Genomic DNA, 17,392 nt, shown 5'->3' with positions numbered 1-17,392 from the left:
ATTTGTGAAAACTATTATTATCACAATGATTCACTTTTCATCAAAAGAAAAATATATAGAATCAATATTTGTTATTTCATAACATCTGACTAATATTATTATGTCACAAACTAAAAATGTTTGTGAATGAGAAAAGATGCATCAATAGCTATTGGCGGTATATAATGAGAAGCCATGTGATGAAAATCTTTCTTCATGTGATCGAAGAAGAGGAGTAGCACAATGAAGATCACAAACATGTACTTTTTCCCTCAATTTAACGGAGACTCCAACCAGGCAAGCGTGCATGCTTTTTCATCTATTTTTCTCTTTATGCGTTTCTCTTTTCTTAGACAGCTTTCCTGTAATGTTTTTTCTTAATCCAGCTCAGATCAATTCAGATTAGCGGTGACTTTCTAATCATAGACTATGCTACAGTCAATCTGATTCATATGATAGTCAATCATATAGCACTTAGTGACTGATGTGAAGTGTATATCCAAAAGACATGTATGTATCTGTACACTTAACAATAGTTCCATGTATTATTGAGGCAAATTTGCTTTTAGTAAATAGAAACATTTAATATCTGTAAAGCTGATGTTAAACTAGTTTCATGTTGGAAGACTTGAACTTTAATTTTAGTTATACTGTGGTACTTTACAATTATTTCTGACACTTCGTAAATCGGGTTTAGAAATGTATATAAACAATGTCACATTTTCTGCAGTCTGTAAATGCAAGCTATATACCTGATTAAAGTTTGTACTGTAATATAAATGTTTTGAGAGCTCATGGTTATGTGTGTGATGTCACAGCCCGAGGATAACACTGATTTCAGGCCTGTTGGTTACAGTCATACATCAGTTTATAAGATGTCTGTAAGCTCCATTGATGCTGTGCTGGGACACAGTGTCTGTTTCACACACTATCTCTCTCTCTCTCTCTCTCACACACACACACACACACAGCAATAAAACACTGTGCTTTTTTTTTTATATACATTTGTGGTGCATATTTACATGGATTAGTTCAATTCTACCCCTAAAATGAGATACCAATCAAATTATACTTTTTAAACTAATAATTTAAAACAATATTGGCTCATATAAAAAATTCAATGCATATGCCTTTTCTTTTGACTATTGACACACATTCTTCAAAGATCCAGTTTATATTATGACACCATGAGTTTCATTCTAACAGGTATGAATGACAGTACACTTATTTTTGGTTATTCTGTTCATTCTGACAACAAAATAAAAAAAGGAGTTATTAGAATCGAGAGTTATATGCAGGCCCAACACAATAACATTCACACATTTATTTTAAATGGAATGTTCCACAACACTGGGATTGACCATATTAGTTTCTCATAGTTTTACACTGTTTTATGTCTGATAAGATTATACTTGTGTCCCTGTCTCAGGTCAATATTCTCAACAAGTGTGTTTCTATTATATTTGAATCAAGATGCAAAACATACAGATGATAGAGATGCAGTTACCTGTCCTAAGAGAGAGTTTCCACTCTCAGCATCACAGCTCACATCATTAAGTCAGATTCTCATGGCGGTGGAGAGAGAGGGATCAGAGAGGGAGGCAGACAAAGTGCAAGGGGGCACGGAGAGAGGAGAGAAGCGAGAGCAGCAGAGAGAACAGGAAAGTCAGCCTGAGCAGACATATTCCCAGCATGGCCTGATCGATAAAGGTGTTCGCCTTCTGAAAAACATGGGAAAACAGGAGGCCAGGCAGAAGCATACAGCCACTATGAGAGCAGAAGGCAGTGGGAATGGGGCGAGCACTGAGGGCCGAGACCCAGAAAATCTCAAGAAGATTAAGAAGTCTGAAAGCAAAGCCAGTAAATTATCGGGCCACTCGTCGGAGAGGAAGAAATCCAAATCAGAGGGATCTAAAAGCTCTGTATTCTCCAACAGCCACATCCGAAAGGATCTCTCCTGAAAAGGGTTGCCCAAAGAGGATGTACTGGATGGTGGGATTAGAATTAAGAGCGTGGATGTCAGTGACAGCAGTAACATTGGATTGTCGGGTGATGAGTTTGAGATTCTGACTCCTGACAGTAAATTGGAGAGAAAACACTTAACGGCCGAAAGCAGGCAGTCGACCCTGGATACGACAGATGAAGATGTTGGGATAGAGACTGAGGGCTCAGGGTTTGATACAGACCTCTATAGCTACCACTCAGTAGCTGAAGCACAGGATCTACTGTCTGATATCCAGAAGATGATCAGACAGCAACAGATGGGGGGTATTGCTGAGGGGCTGAGCAATAGCAGTGGAGACAGGCAAGGACAATTAGTGTCTGAGGGCAAGGCTGAGGTCACTCTGGGTCTGAAAAGTGGAGATGGAAAGATGATTGCTGGTATGGGTGAACCAGAGAGAGGAGTGAGTATATTTGTATCTGACATCATGGAACAAGATCTTAAATATAGTACAGCTGGCACAGAGGTAGGGGTTACTCACAATGGCAACAGCAGCCTAACCCAAAGCCTAGAGGTAGGGATGAATTCAGTTGATTAGCTCATTGACCCCAAAGTCAACTCTATGTCAAAAATCAACCGGGTAATTTTTGTGCTGCAGAAGAGTATTAGTAGTGTAGAGCTGAACATAGAGCTATTTGATGATATAGAGGAGGAACAAAATGGGCATTTCACTCAGAGAAGAAGAAAAAGCAGTGCTGTGTCTATCACAAAATGGTCATCTGAGAACTTTTTAGGTCCTGGGCCACGACCTCATAGAACTTCCAGTACAAATATTGGGGTTAAACCGTATCCAACAATACACACATCCTATGTTAAAATGACAACCAGATAGCTCAACTCATCCTTAATCTCCCCATGCACAAATCCCTTACCGTCCCCTATATGCCATCATAGGATCGGCCCAGAATTAGGCTCATGCCAAGGGTCTCACAGGACAGGGAGCTGGAGAACAAGGAGAAAGAGGTCCTGCAGTATTGCAGGGCCAGTGGGCTGCCATGACGAATGGTGTGAAGCTATACATGGTCAATCAGAGCTTATTGAAAGATGTTTCTAGATCACCAGACCCAGGCAAACATCCACCTTTCCAGATGTATTTTCAGGTGAGTGAGTGGTTCTTATTTTGCTGCTTCTGTTTTTGTTTGTGTATTATCATGAAAATTCAGGTATGAAATTCAATGTAATTATATAAATTGAGTGAATATTTGCACAAGATGTGCTACAGCACCTACAGTAGTGTTGCTGCAGTGGCATGGGGTGAAACAAGAGATGTGCTTTTTTTCTTGCTGATTACCCAGGTTCGATTCTGCCTTTTGTCCATCTTTTTCCCATCCTGTTTCCTGTCTCCAATATTAATATTTCTTTTAATACTACTAATAATAAATGAAAATTAATATAAAGGTCGATTTCATTGCAGTAATTTGGTCACAGTGAAGGTTGATGAGTTAAGAAATTTTTTTTATCCAGGTAAAATTTGCCATGGTTTTACTATAATAATATTGTAGCAACCATCTTTTATGGTGGAAGCCATAGTTTCTATGCAATTAACCATAGTGTTACTGCAGTAATATGGTGTTAATATAGTAACAATGTTTAATTTTGTGGTCACTATGATTTTACTACAACATACTATGGTGATATTATGTTACTGTAGTAAAACCATGGTTTATTTTTGTAAGTGAAAGTTAAGGTTAGTTTTAGGGGTACGGGTTGGTGCAGGGTGATGGGACTCTAAATAAACACAGTACATTTTCTGCATTGATGCCCCAATCCTGTATGTTAGATTTAAATTTAGGGTGCTCAAATCTGATCTAACACTATTTGCAGTCAATTTTAAAGATAATACAATATGATGTAATGAAACAGCCGGTTGAAACAGGCGAGATCTGAAAAGGATAAGCTTCCTGTTCTCATGATCATGCAGTCGTATCTACTGTGTATAATAATGAATTCCTTGTAAAAACAAACTTGGCCCTAGATATATTTTTGCATTCAGCAAGCCAGTCGCAAGCCAGCTTTGATTATCTTACAAAGGTTCGATGCCATGTTCGAATGTGGCCAATGTGGCCACTTGTCAATCTTGTTGACCTTTTAGGAGACTGCTAACTTGAAAATTTACAAATTAAACTTGTTTCTTGGCAGACTGATAAACATACGCAGTATTCCTGTTTAGAATGCACATACATGTACATGTCTGCCCACTAAATGAAATAGCTGTCATTAAATCAAATGTGAAATATTACTCAAATTAATTATGAATCTATGAGCTTCCCTGTATCAGTTTATTTCAACTCTATATTTTGTGAATTAAAGCCACAGCATAGTCCCCAATTCTTGAAACTGTGATACTTTAGTGGCAATTCTTAAATGTCTGGATTGTTCAAGAAGCACTCTAAAAAGAACCGTTGTTTTATTTACCAGTTATTTCCTTGTTAAATCAATGGTGGAGTGCAGTTACATACTAATGTGGTATTTTGATCTTCCATATTACTTTGAATATGGATCTTATCAGTTTCCCTCTCTTACAGGTCGGTCTCTGCTGGAGAGGTGTTTTATATAGTGGGGTTGATGTGAGGGTGACAGTAGTGCACTGGAAGTTGAAAGATTCTGTTTCCGTATTCTAGAACTTGGAATTCTACAGCCATTCAGTGACTGCCTAAGGGAACTGGCTACAGGAACAGATGTCACCGACAAGCCCACCATTATATATATATATATATATATATATATATATATATATATATATATAGCAGTAAATATAATTATTTTAACCAATAGTTTACATGGCATCTTCACAATTACTGTGCATTTGCAGATACTTCTACTTCTGTCTCGCTCATCACACGAATGTAAGTGCAAGAAACATGGTCTAAAAACACAAAGCAGTCATTAGTGATTTATGGTTATAACTGCTATTATAACTGTACTCGCGGTAGCCGTGGGACCCAATAAGCTTGTTACGTTGTAGCAGGTGTAGGCAGGACTGGCCAGTATTCTTATGAGATTGTTGGTTAAGTAGGCTGCAAGACAAATAAATGTATGACAAACATTTCCCTTAAATTGTAATAGCTATTAATAATATTGATTAATATCAATTTATTGCATGCCGTTTTATTTATGTAGCTAGCTATTTAGTATGTATATATATATACACTCACCTAAAGGATTATTAGGAACACCTGTTCAATTTCTCTTTAATGCAATTATCTAATCAACCAATCACATGGCAGTTGCTTCAATGCATTTAGGGGTGTGGTCCTGGTCAAGACAATCTCCTGAACTCCAAACTGAATGTCAGAATGGGAAAGAAAGGTGATTTACGCAATTTTGAGCGTGGCATGGTTGTTGGTGCCAGACGGGCCGGTCTGAGTATTTCACAATCTGCTCAGTTACTGGGATTTTCACGCACAACCATTTCTAGGGTTTACAAAGAATGGTGTGAAAAGGGAAAAACTTCAAGTATGCAGCAGTCCTGTGGGCGAAAATGCCTTGTTGATGCTAGAGGTCAGAGGAGAATGGGCCGACTGATTCAATCTGATAGAAGAGCAACTTTGCCTGAAATAACCACTCGTTACAACCGAGGTATGCAGCAAAGCATTTGTGAAGCCACAACACGCACAACCTTGAGGCGGATGGGCTACAACAACAGAAGACCCCACCGGGTACCACTCATCTCCACTACAAATAGGAAAAAGAGGCTACAATTTGCAAGAGCTCACCAAAATTGGACCATTGAAGACTGGAAAAAATGTTGCCTGGTCTGATGAGTCTCGATTTCTGTTGAGACATTCAGATGGTAGAGTCAGAATTTGGCGTAAACAGAATGAGAACATGGATCCATCATGCCTTGTTACCACTGTGCAGGCTGGTGGTGGTGGTGTAATGGTGTGGGGGATGTTTTCTTGGCACACTTTAGGCCCCTTAGTGCCAATTGGGCATCGTTTAAATGCTATGGCCTACCTGAGGATTGTTTCTGACCATGTCCATCATGTACCCATCCTCTGATGGCTACTTCCAGCAGGATAATGCACCATGTCACAAAGCTCGAATCATTTCAAATTGGTTTCTTGAACATGACAATGAGACACTGTACTAAAATGGCCCCCACAGTCACCAGATCTCAACCCAATAGAGCATCTTTGGGATGTGGTGAAACGGGAGCTTCATGCCCTGGATGTGCATCCCACAAATCTCCATCAACTGCAAGATGCTATCCTATCAATATGTTCCAACATTTCTAAAGAATGCTTTCAGCACCTTGTTGAATCAATGCCACGTAGAATTAAGGCAGTTCTGAAGGCGAAAGGGGGTCAAACACAGTATTAGTATGGTGTTCCTAATAATCCTTTAGGTGAGTGTATATATATATATATATATATATATATATATATATATATATATATATATATATATATATATATATATATGCTAAATAGCTAGATACATAAATAAAACGACATGCAATAAATTATATATATATACACACACACTGGCAGCCAAATGTTTTTTGCAGTTTTTGCAGTTTCGGAAAAGGAAATTGGTACTTTAATTCACCAAAGTGGAATTCAACTGATCATAAATTATACAATACAGCAACATCACTATTTTAAAATGTCACATTTGATCAAATCTAGACAGGCCTCATTTGCAGCAGCCATCACTCCAAAACCTAATAATCATGCTAAAGTGCTAATTTCGTACTATTTCTGTTCTAATAAGTTACATTATACAAGAACAGTGGTTAACAACTGGTGGGACGCGACACAAAAATGGGTTGTATGTCTGTTCTGATATGGTCACAGATAACAGAGGAACAAAATGCTAAATTCCAATAATAAAATGCAACTAACCAAAATACTAGTGCATAATTAGGATAGCAGAATTAATAGGTTTTAAAATTTACTTTTAAAAGGCAGGGAAAATGCTTCCCATATTTTTGTTGTTGACATAAAAGGATGTGTGTTCAATTAAATTCTACCGTATTATTCATCTGTCATAGCTAGCCAAATAAGCTAGATGCCATGTGTGACATGCCCTCATCCATGAAAACCATCAACAAAACTACACAAGGTGAAAAAATTATGACCCAGACTACATTAAATACAGGTTCCCTTTCAACAAGGATAAATGTGTTGGCTATTGCATTGTGTCTCTCTCTCTCTTATTCTTATTATGTTGTGGCTCCGCTTACCAAAGCAGATCTTTGTCTGAACAAATGAACATTTAACACCTCTTCTGCAACTTGCCCTTCCCAATTTTCCTTTCACAACCACACACACACACACACACACATGTTGTGTTTCCATGTTTTATGGGGACTTTCCATAGACATAATGGTTTTTATACTGTACAAACTTTATATTCTATCCCCTAAACCTAACCCTACCCCTAAACCTAACCCTCACAGAAAACTTTCTGCATTTTTACATTTTCAAAAAACATAATTTAGTATGATTTATAAGTTCTTTTCCTCATGGGGACCGACAAAATGTCCCCACAAGGTCAAAAATTTCGGGTTTTACTATCCTTATGGGGACATTTGGTCCCCACAAAGTGATAAATACACGCTCACACATACACACACACACACACACACACACACACACACACACACACACACACACACACACACACGTTGTTGCAGCTATCATTATGAGGACTCTCCATAGACTTAATGATTTTTATACTGTACAAACTATAGATTATATTCCCTAACCCTACCCCTAAACCTAACCTAACAAAAAACTTTCTGCATTTTTACATTTTCAATAAAACATTGTTTAGTATGTTTTTAAGCTATTTGAATTATGGGGACCCTAGAAATGTCCTCATAAACCACATTTATGGCATAATACCCTTGTAATTACCAGTTTGTAACCTAAAAACCCAAACATGTACACACACACATAATTCCTAACCCATTTTACCAGTGTGAACACACATTTTGATGTTGTGTGGGCATTTATTTATAGACCATGTGCCAAACAAATAGTGTACATGGCATGCATAAATAAGTGCACACACTCAGTGCTCATACACACTCAAATGGACACATCTGCATGCATAAGCCGTCTGCTGGCCAGGTTACATAAGATGGGTCACATGCCCATGATTGCTTCTTCATCTTTGTATTCATTGCTGTACTGCTATTCTTATGAGAGATTATTCATCAGCTGTATATCTATATATACCGCTGTCTATCCTTCCATTTAACCTTATATTAACATGTTTCCAATTGTAAAACATTGTGACCTTCTTGCTTTTGGCTGGCTCTATGGCTCTAGGCTAGCAGTCAAAAATACAATTAGATCTCTTAATTGCATGAAAATTAGACCTCTTCATCATTGTGTGAGAATATAAATGAGGTGGAATCTTATTATGAATGACCATCGTAAGTGTCGTTTTAAAAATAATGTGACACAAAATTGCTCTTTTGTAGTAGGCTATTGATTAACCATGAAATCAACACTCATACACATATACACCATTCTAATAATTTTAGGCAGATGCTGTTTGCACCCTGGTGTAAATAATGGTATGCTATTTACACCCCAGGGCAAATAGTGTTAGCTAATATTTGCACCCATATCTAAATACTAATTCAGATGCACAGGTTGATGTCTAAACCTGCTGCACTTTACTGCCTGCTGCACCTCCGCCAGTGCCTTCAGTTTTCAAGCTATAGGGTCATCAGCCGGGAGCCACCTATCACAGTTGTTTCACCTCATTAATCCCCAGAACACCTCCTAGTGGTGGGGCGACAGTCAGGAACGTCTCCCTTCCACTCCCGGCTGGACACCGGATCCTTTCGATTGCCTTTCTTTCTTACTTTCCTCTCAAGACATTCCTCCAAGAATGTCTTGAGCCCCCCACATGAGCAGACCTACCCTACATCCAAGGTCTCTTATCTGTTACAAAAAATACAAGCTATCAATATCTGCCTACCACCCATCCAGTGCCAATCCCTAAAACAATCCTCCAACATAGGATTACATAGGAGAGCGACATAAGAGGTGAGTCGTGAGACTGCGTAAGCTGCCCCTCAAATGGCAGCTTGGCCTGGTTTTGCTCCATCACTCAATCTCTCTCCAGAAACCCCCAGATGAGAACCTCACCACATATATCACAATTGTTCCCTGTTCCTACAATCTCACTTCTGCACAACCCACTTTTCACCATTCCTTCATAACCATAGCCTGAAGCTCTGTCATTTCTGTCATTTCCTTCAGAGAATTCTTCAATGCTAATACAAAGATATGAATGTTTTTCAACACGTGCTGCATTGATGTTCCAGTAAACCCTCCACACCCGACCTCCACAGGGTAAATGGCAGCCCTCCATCTATTGTCCTTTCACTCAGTGGCCATATCAGCATATTTTTACTTCTTCCTTTAATAAGCTGCCTCCAGTCCCTCTTACTATGGGACAGCACGCTCAATCATTATGACTTTCTTAACTGATAATGACCATAATACTATGTCGGGCTTTAAGGAGGTAATTGCGATCTCAGATGGAAATTTAGCTGCTTGCCGAGGTCGACCACCTTTGACCAATCACTTCCATGTGCCAGGACTGACCTTTCCTCCCTCCATGGCGTGCCTTGTGCAGCACCTCCCTTTTTAACAAATTCGATGTACTTCCTCTGAGGAGCATGATAGCCTTTGTTGGCCTTTATTTTTGACACCTCAAGGATCTCTGCCAGCTTTTGCATAACCTGATCATGCCACAACCTGTACCGTTCTTGTGCCAAGGCGGTCTTGCACCCAGCAAACATATGCTGCAGATTTGCTCTTGGGCCCTCACAGAGGGGACAACTCTCCTCTTTACCATATCACAGAGATACATTTCCAGTGCTTGGAAGAGTGTCATAGGTGGATCTATTTTATAATTAGCCTCGACTGGGTTATCTTCCACAGGTCAGCCCATCCTAAAACACTATTAGATGCACTTTCCCATACTTTCCAGCGCCCTTATTGCTGCTGGCTGACTGCTCAAATCATATACCCTCCCTCTTCTATTAGAAAATTAGCCCCGGCTGGGGTATCTTCCACAGGTCAGCCCATCCTAAAACACTATTAGATGCACTTTCCAATACTTTCCAGTGCCCTTATTGCTGCTGGCTGACAGCTCAAATCATATACCCTCCCTTACTTCTGTCACTACCATCGCTTTCTTCAGTTTTTTTAGAGGCTGCTTACCACAGTTTGGGGGCCATCCCCCATCCAAGGCCTGCTCTTCCTGATTGGGTTCTTCAAAAAATCTCTTGTTGCTTCCGTCTTGAAGCTGCCCTGTTTACAACCTCCTCTGCCTTTCAGGCACGGCCTGTTCGGACCGGAGCTTGACAAGCCCTCACTGACTGGTCTGTTGTTTCCCTAAGTTCTAAGAATAGCCTGGTATTCTCCTGCTTGTAACCCAGGGTGATGGACTTTAACGGCTGTTGTAGGCATTAAAGGCATTTCTTCCAGTGCTACGTCTGAAAGACAACACAGCAAGCCAAGCCACTTCCTGATTTAACTGTTGGCTTGGTGTCCAGCCTTTTTAAGAGTCTGTTTGTACATGCAACAGTCTGGAGAATGCTTGTGACATCATCCATATAGATGCACAGTGCTTCCTGGGGCCATCTGTCTGGCACCAATTAGGATGATTTTGTATGCAGCTGTGAGCAGGGTGGGAGAGATTGAACATCCCATTGCAATCACTTTTTCCAGTTGCTGCCATCCAGTTATGTACTCCTGTGTTGCATGTCATATTTTCAGGTCCCCATAGTAACTATTTACCAAGCTCTCAATACACTTTGGTACATGGACATACTCTGGTACTCTAACATACAGTATATGGGCATCAGACCCCGCCTCTAGATCAGACCCTTCTCTCCCCAACATTCAACGTGACCAAATTACTGCGATAAAATCAACATTTATATTCATATTTAACTGTTATTTTAAGAAGTATTAAAGCAAATATTAAGTGGAAACAGTGGGACAAAAGGCAGAGTCGTACTGGGTTCGCTAGGACAACACTACATATTCACATTGTCTTTATAACCCACGCCACTGCAGTGACAGCTGTTGTCTAGTTTGTCATACATTTCTCTGGTTTCACCAGACTATTGGATGCAAATAGCTGCACTATGTGGCAACGGTGCGCAAATAGTCTCTCCATAATTAACACCCATTTTTTAAATGGTCAGACAAGTGATTTTGATGTTCTATTGACGCCGGTCCAAACAGCAGCGATCATGTTTTAATTTCTATCTTTACACTACACATTGGAATCCATTTAATTTTCTATTATCCATTTTTCACCTTCTGTTTCCCATTGTGGAGACAAAGGCTTTTCACACTATACCTAACCCTGGCTTAAAGGGATATTTCACCAAAAAAATTTAATTCTGTCATAATTTACACACCCTCATGACATCCCAGATGAGTGTGACTTTCTTTCTTCAGTAGAACACAAACATATGTTTAGAAGAATATCTCTGCTCTATAGGTTCATACAAAGCAAGCAAATGGTAATCAGCACTTTGAAGCTAAAAAAGCTTGATAAGTTAGTAAAAGTAATCATATTTTTTTAATTAATGTCTTCTAAAGTGATAGAATCCCTTTGATTAAGAAACAGATCGATATTTAGGTCCTTTTCACTATAATTGTTTACTTCCGGCCTGCTTTTTGTGTGAGGTAAGTGCACTGGCATGTTCAAATGAGAGCAAAACCAATGAAGCTTGTGAACAGCAATCTCTTGTAAACAAATCAAGCTGCACTTCCGGTTGTCTCACGTCAGTTCTCATGAAGATGCCAAAGTTTACGTCACGTGAGAGGCAGCAGTGTGAACTGATTCCCTCGTGGACGTACAACAATTATAGTGATGGCTTTAGAAGACATTAATTTAACCACTGGAGTCGTATGGATTACTTTTACAATGATTGTCAGTGCTTTTAGTATCTATAAAGTGCTGATCACCATTCACTTGCATTGTATGGTCCTACAGAGGTGAGATATTCTTTAAAAAAATCATCATTTGTGATCTACTGAAGAAAGCCATACACATCTGTTATATTATGCAGGTGAGTAAATTATAAGAGCATTTAAATTTACAAACTATCCCTTTAACATCTTTTTTGTCCTTGGGTTAAAGGAATCTCGCGGGTTCAAGTTAATCTCAAGTGACAGCATTTGAGGCATAATGCAGATTACAACAACAACAACAACATACTTCAACTTGTGCCTCATTTTTAAAAAAATTAATAAATAACAGTTACAGTTACATTACACATTTACAATGGAAGCAAAAGGCGCCAGTCACATAGCATTCTAAAACTATAGCTTTAAAGTAAAGAGTTTTTAATCATTATGTCACAAATAATGTTGATTGAGCTAAACCTGTAACACTAGGCTATTTTTAACCATGATTTATGCAATGTTTTTAGGCTTGAAATGTTGTTGTTAGCACTGCTTTTAACCTTGGGTTATGAAGCCCTGATCTTTTTTCAGGATTGCGGTGCCAGAATGTTACACTGTTTTGTTAAGCAATAGAAAACCAATCATATAAATGATGTTAAATATTATAAAACTTAATGAAATATTCATGTGCTATGTACAGTTGCAGAAGTGCATGTTTGATTTCAGCATTTTAGGTTACAAATGTCTAACAACGACAAACATATTAACTGAAGTGATGTATTTGTCCAATAAATTATATTTCCTTTGTAAATATGCATTAATCTAGGGTTTACAAGTGTACAGTATGAAATCTCAAAACCTGGCTCCCAAGGATTGAGAATGAACAGTTCTAAACATGGGACAAGATACAGTAACACAGGAGTACATTAACCAAGGGTTCAAACTGTGAAAGAAAAGTGTAAATACACCATTCTCTACAGTCAACTTTCTTAAGATGGTTCCTGTTTAGAAAAGTAAGTATATTCAGCAGAAGAGCTCCTTGTGCTCTGCATTAACACACACTGCTGCTCAGTGATGGAAATATCGGCATAATAACACTGTTGTCCAAAGAGAATGCAAAACATGACTTAACACTGTGATCGAGAGCGTATGTTCGGTTTGAAAGTTGGTAGGTACATTTTGCAAGGCTAATTTTCAGAATGTTGGCATAAAGAAAACATGAGAAAGTCAGTCTGTTAATATAGGCACAATAACATTATTGCCTCATTTGACATGTCGCTATCATCCCTACCTAAATCTACGCCCTTGACTGTTATTTAATTGGCTGTGATTTCAAGAGGAGAGCATCATGGTAGCATTAAAACCACTATTCACACGGACAGATAACTATTGTCTGGAGGCAGTTTTCATCATTTTGTTGTCACAAATCCACAGTTATGGCATCATAAATGCATGTTTTCCAAGCCATCAATCATGCTTTTTACAGATATATAAATTAATATCAGGGCATTGGTATCAGTTGGTGTTTTGAATAGGGGTTTATTGTTGATTGACAGGTAGAAGGTGTAATTTAGAGTTTATCTAGGCTCTCTGTTCTTATGTTTGAGTTTATGCCTGTGTGTGCTCAGCTGAGTTGACACACAAATATGCACTGAAATGCATGCACAATGTAGGCCTATACTGTACACATAAAAACATACAGAGAAAAGATTAATGCTAAGTTGAAAAAAAAAATTTATCCATTCAAGGATGTATTTGTGGATTATACAGTATATAGTCAGATCTGTTATATCCAACTTGTAAAGTTTACCTTTAGTTGGTATTGGTCCAACAGTCCTGCAGTGCAATACTGCTCCAAGTCTTACTCAAATGACATGTTCACTGCTTGTTTAAACAAACTCCCACTGATGTGAATGGACAGCTTCGGAAACAGCCTTTCATTTTGGATTCCTAGCATTCTGGCAGTGTCTGCGAGAAAAAAGCCAAGTATACTTAGTGCTCTGCTCTGGCTGGTAGCAATAGCAAAGTAGTTTTTCTTACAGTGTGCCAGCAGAGGTCACCCTTCACACAGCATTTCTACAGAATCATAATTTTTTTCTTGCTCTTTAAATGGCATTGCAGCCCAAGGGATTAGAGGACTAATTTTAGAGTCTTGTATGCCATTTAAAATATACTGCACTGTGCTTTCTTGCCATAATCAGCTCTTTTTAATGCCAGCTCTCTGTTTCTCTTGTATACACAGAAAGAGCAGCAGTTTGCCGGGGCTCCATTGAGTCAGCATGAGATTAGAGCACCTGGATGGCTGCAAACATTGTGGCCCCCAGACCCTACTACAGCAAAGTTAATTTATGTTTTTGGTTATGGTTTCATATTCCTTGTTGCACAATAGATATTGTACTCCCATTATTAATGCACGAGCACCATAGCAGTTGGGGCACTGGACATGCACATAAGTGTACAGTACAGGAAGTGGTGTGTGTGTGTGTGTGTGGTGCGCGGGGGTACGGGGGTGGTTAACGAGGACATTTGTTTAGGTTAAAAACTTGTTATTACAAGGGTATTATGCTATAAATATGGTTTATAAGGACATTTCTAATGTCCCCATTAAAAAACATTCTAAACACAGTTTTTCTTTAAATGTAAAAATGCAGAACGTTTTTTGTGAGGGTTAGGTTTAGGGGTAGGGTTAGGGGATAGAATCTATAGTTTGTACAGTATAAAAATCATTATGTCTATGGAGAGTCCATTATGTATAAGGATAGATGCACCAACGTGTGTGTGTGTGTGTGTGTGTGTGTGTGTGTGTGTGTGTGTGTGTGTGTGTGTGTGTGTGTGTGTGTGTGTGTGTGTGTGTGTGTGTTCAACAAAAAATTACCATGACCTTCTTGGACACAGTGCCGTGGTATAACCATGTTTCTTTTGGACATGGCATCACAGTTATACCATATTTTATGTATTTGGTTCCATGGTAAGAACATGTTTTTCAAATGGTACTATGGTGATACTATATATGTTTGGATACGGTACCAATGATAATGCCATGGCTTTTATCATGGTACCATGGTATTACCATGTTTCTTTCATTCATTTTTCAAATGGTACCATGGTAATACCATATCTTTTATATATAGTATTGTGGTATTTTTTTATATATATTTTTATATATGGTATTATGATAATACCAATTTTTTATTTTTATATTTGGACATGGTTCCATGGTAATACCACATTTATTTATGGTTAACAGTGTTATCAAAAGAGTCTCACAGTCACAATCTGGTTAAATTAGCATTAAGTAGGAGCTTATAAAGCATTTACTTAATTTGTGTAATGCTGTGATTCACAAGCTGTGCGTGTGAATTCAGTGTTAACATTTTTGTCTGTGGTTAGGTGGGAATATGGGTAGGGCTGTTAATGTGGGTTCACTAAGGTCCACTTTGGTATTGCCATCTCTGTTGGTCCTGGGACAACATTTGCATTAACCAATCATAATTTAGGGTTAGGCTTAGTGCTTAGAAACAGAAATTGTGTTGGGGTTATGGGTAGGGTTGGATGTGGTACCATTGTCATACCATGTTTTTGTAATGGTCACATGATTTTATGGTACCATATAATACCATTTCTTTTGGTTAAAATAACTTTTTTGTAAATGGCATCTTGGTATTATCATGTTTTTTTGGACATGGTAGGATGGTAATACCATGTTTTTTGGATATGGTATCATGTTAATATCATGTTTTATTTTAAAACAATTATATGGTACCATGGTGACATGTTTTTTACTTATTACACAGGAATACCATGGTATTTTTAAGTTCCTTAGATAAATATTGTAAGTAAACTATGTACATGTACCTGTACCTGGTTATATTAATATATGTACTGCTTCTGTGTGTGTATGTGTGCGTGTGTGCGTGCGTGTGTGCGTGCGTGCGTGCGTGTGTGTGTGCAAACCTTCCTCTCACACCTCTTACATTCAAGTAAAATAACCTCATGTTACTCAGATCACATTCTACCACCTCACAAGTCGTACATCTCTTATTGTTTCTAGGATCCTAAACAGCATTTTAACAGTATCTAACGCTGAACTAAACATCTGCCCAGCAGGTGCAGTGCCTGATATTGATTTTTATGGTACACCATGTTGAGCTTTGAAATGATGAATGACTGCTTGCATTCCAGTATTCAAGCTACATACATCATTTTTGTATTTTTCTATGATCAATATTCATTGTTGTATTTATTTGAAATGCTAATTGTTTTGTAATTGCAATTGGGTTTACCGGCCTTAGTAGTTGTGTTGTGCTGACGTCTTTGAAAAAAGTGGATTTTTCTCATAAGCATATGTAATTCTTAACACACAGAACACATACTGGTAGACATACTGGTACAAGCAGGACCATTTCAAATTACAAGAAGGAAGTTCAACTGGCAACTAAGGATTCTACACTCTTGAATCCTAGAGTTCTGGAGCCAGAACTTTCCAAACCTCCCTTGGCCTGCCTGTGGAAGAGGTTTTTGTGATTAAAAGCATCTCCCCAAACCTATGGCTCTACATGTAACCAGACTCCATTTGTGTTACATGTTCTACATAGCCCCCAACCATTCACACACACAGACACACACACAAACACACACACACACACACACACACACACACACACACACACACACACACACACACACACACACACACACACACATGCTCTTTGAAGCTGTTTGAAGCTGTGTAATATAAAAAGCTCAAAATGTTCCCTCCTCATTCCCAGAGACTCTGCGGCTCGCCTTTTAGGAGTCCTCCGAGACGACTTCTGGAGTCTAGACTTGTTGGACTTCCTTGACCCCTGCTGCCATGAATGTACGCCTGGAAGTTTGTGTTTCTGTTTGTAATGTGTGTATGTGAGTGTATAGTTTTGTGTATATCAGTGTGTAAGATTGTGCATCTCTTGTGTGTTGTGTGTTGATTTTTACATGCTGGGATGTAGTGCTTCATTCATTTCCCTGGATTTGCTCTCTCCACTTCGTACGGGAAGTAAGCAACAACACTTTTCCGATCAGCCAAAGTGGGTTTTTTTTTTGTGTTTATTTTTTACTTTTGGGACAACTTGTGTGCCTGGTCTATGTTATTAGGAAATGCAGCTCCTTATTCACAAACACAAGTTGTGTCTCAATACTATACCATTGTAACAAGGTAAGGTGAGCAAGGAGGAGGTGGGAACCGGCTAAAAAGTCTACATAAAGTTTAATGGTAAAATTCAACATAAACAAACACAGACACACATGCAACATGGCCGCGTGCATCCCTCTCTCCCTCTTGAACTGGCACCTCCGGCAAGTCTTTATCCCCCTTCCGGCTACTTAGCCCGATTCAGCCCTTCTCCTCATCACAACAGTATACTGTACTTAGACTCTACTCCAGGTTTATTCAACTCCAGTCCTCAGGGGCCACTGTCCTGCAGGGTTTAGCTCCAACCCTATTCAAACATATCTGAAAATGCTAATCAATGTCTTC

At 38.8% G+C, this 17,392-nt stretch overlaps 1 pseudogene; it reads left to right on the top strand.

Moving 5' to 3' along the window:
• Positions 1-1,166: 1,166 nt before the first annotated feature.
• The window catches only part of LOC127662317 (formin-2-like), a 62,070-nt pseudogene continuing 45,844 nt past the window's right edge, over positions 1,167-17,392 (top strand).

This window comes from Xyrauchen texanus, chromosome 22 (assembly GCF_025860055.1).
Source record: "Xyrauchen texanus isolate HMW12.3.18 chromosome 22, RBS_HiC_50CHRs, whole genome shotgun sequence".
In the NCBI taxonomy this organism is placed as follows: Eukaryota; Metazoa; Chordata; class Actinopteri; order Cypriniformes; family Catostomidae; genus Xyrauchen; species Xyrauchen texanus.
This window is presented reverse-complemented; position numbering and strand designations above follow the sequence as displayed.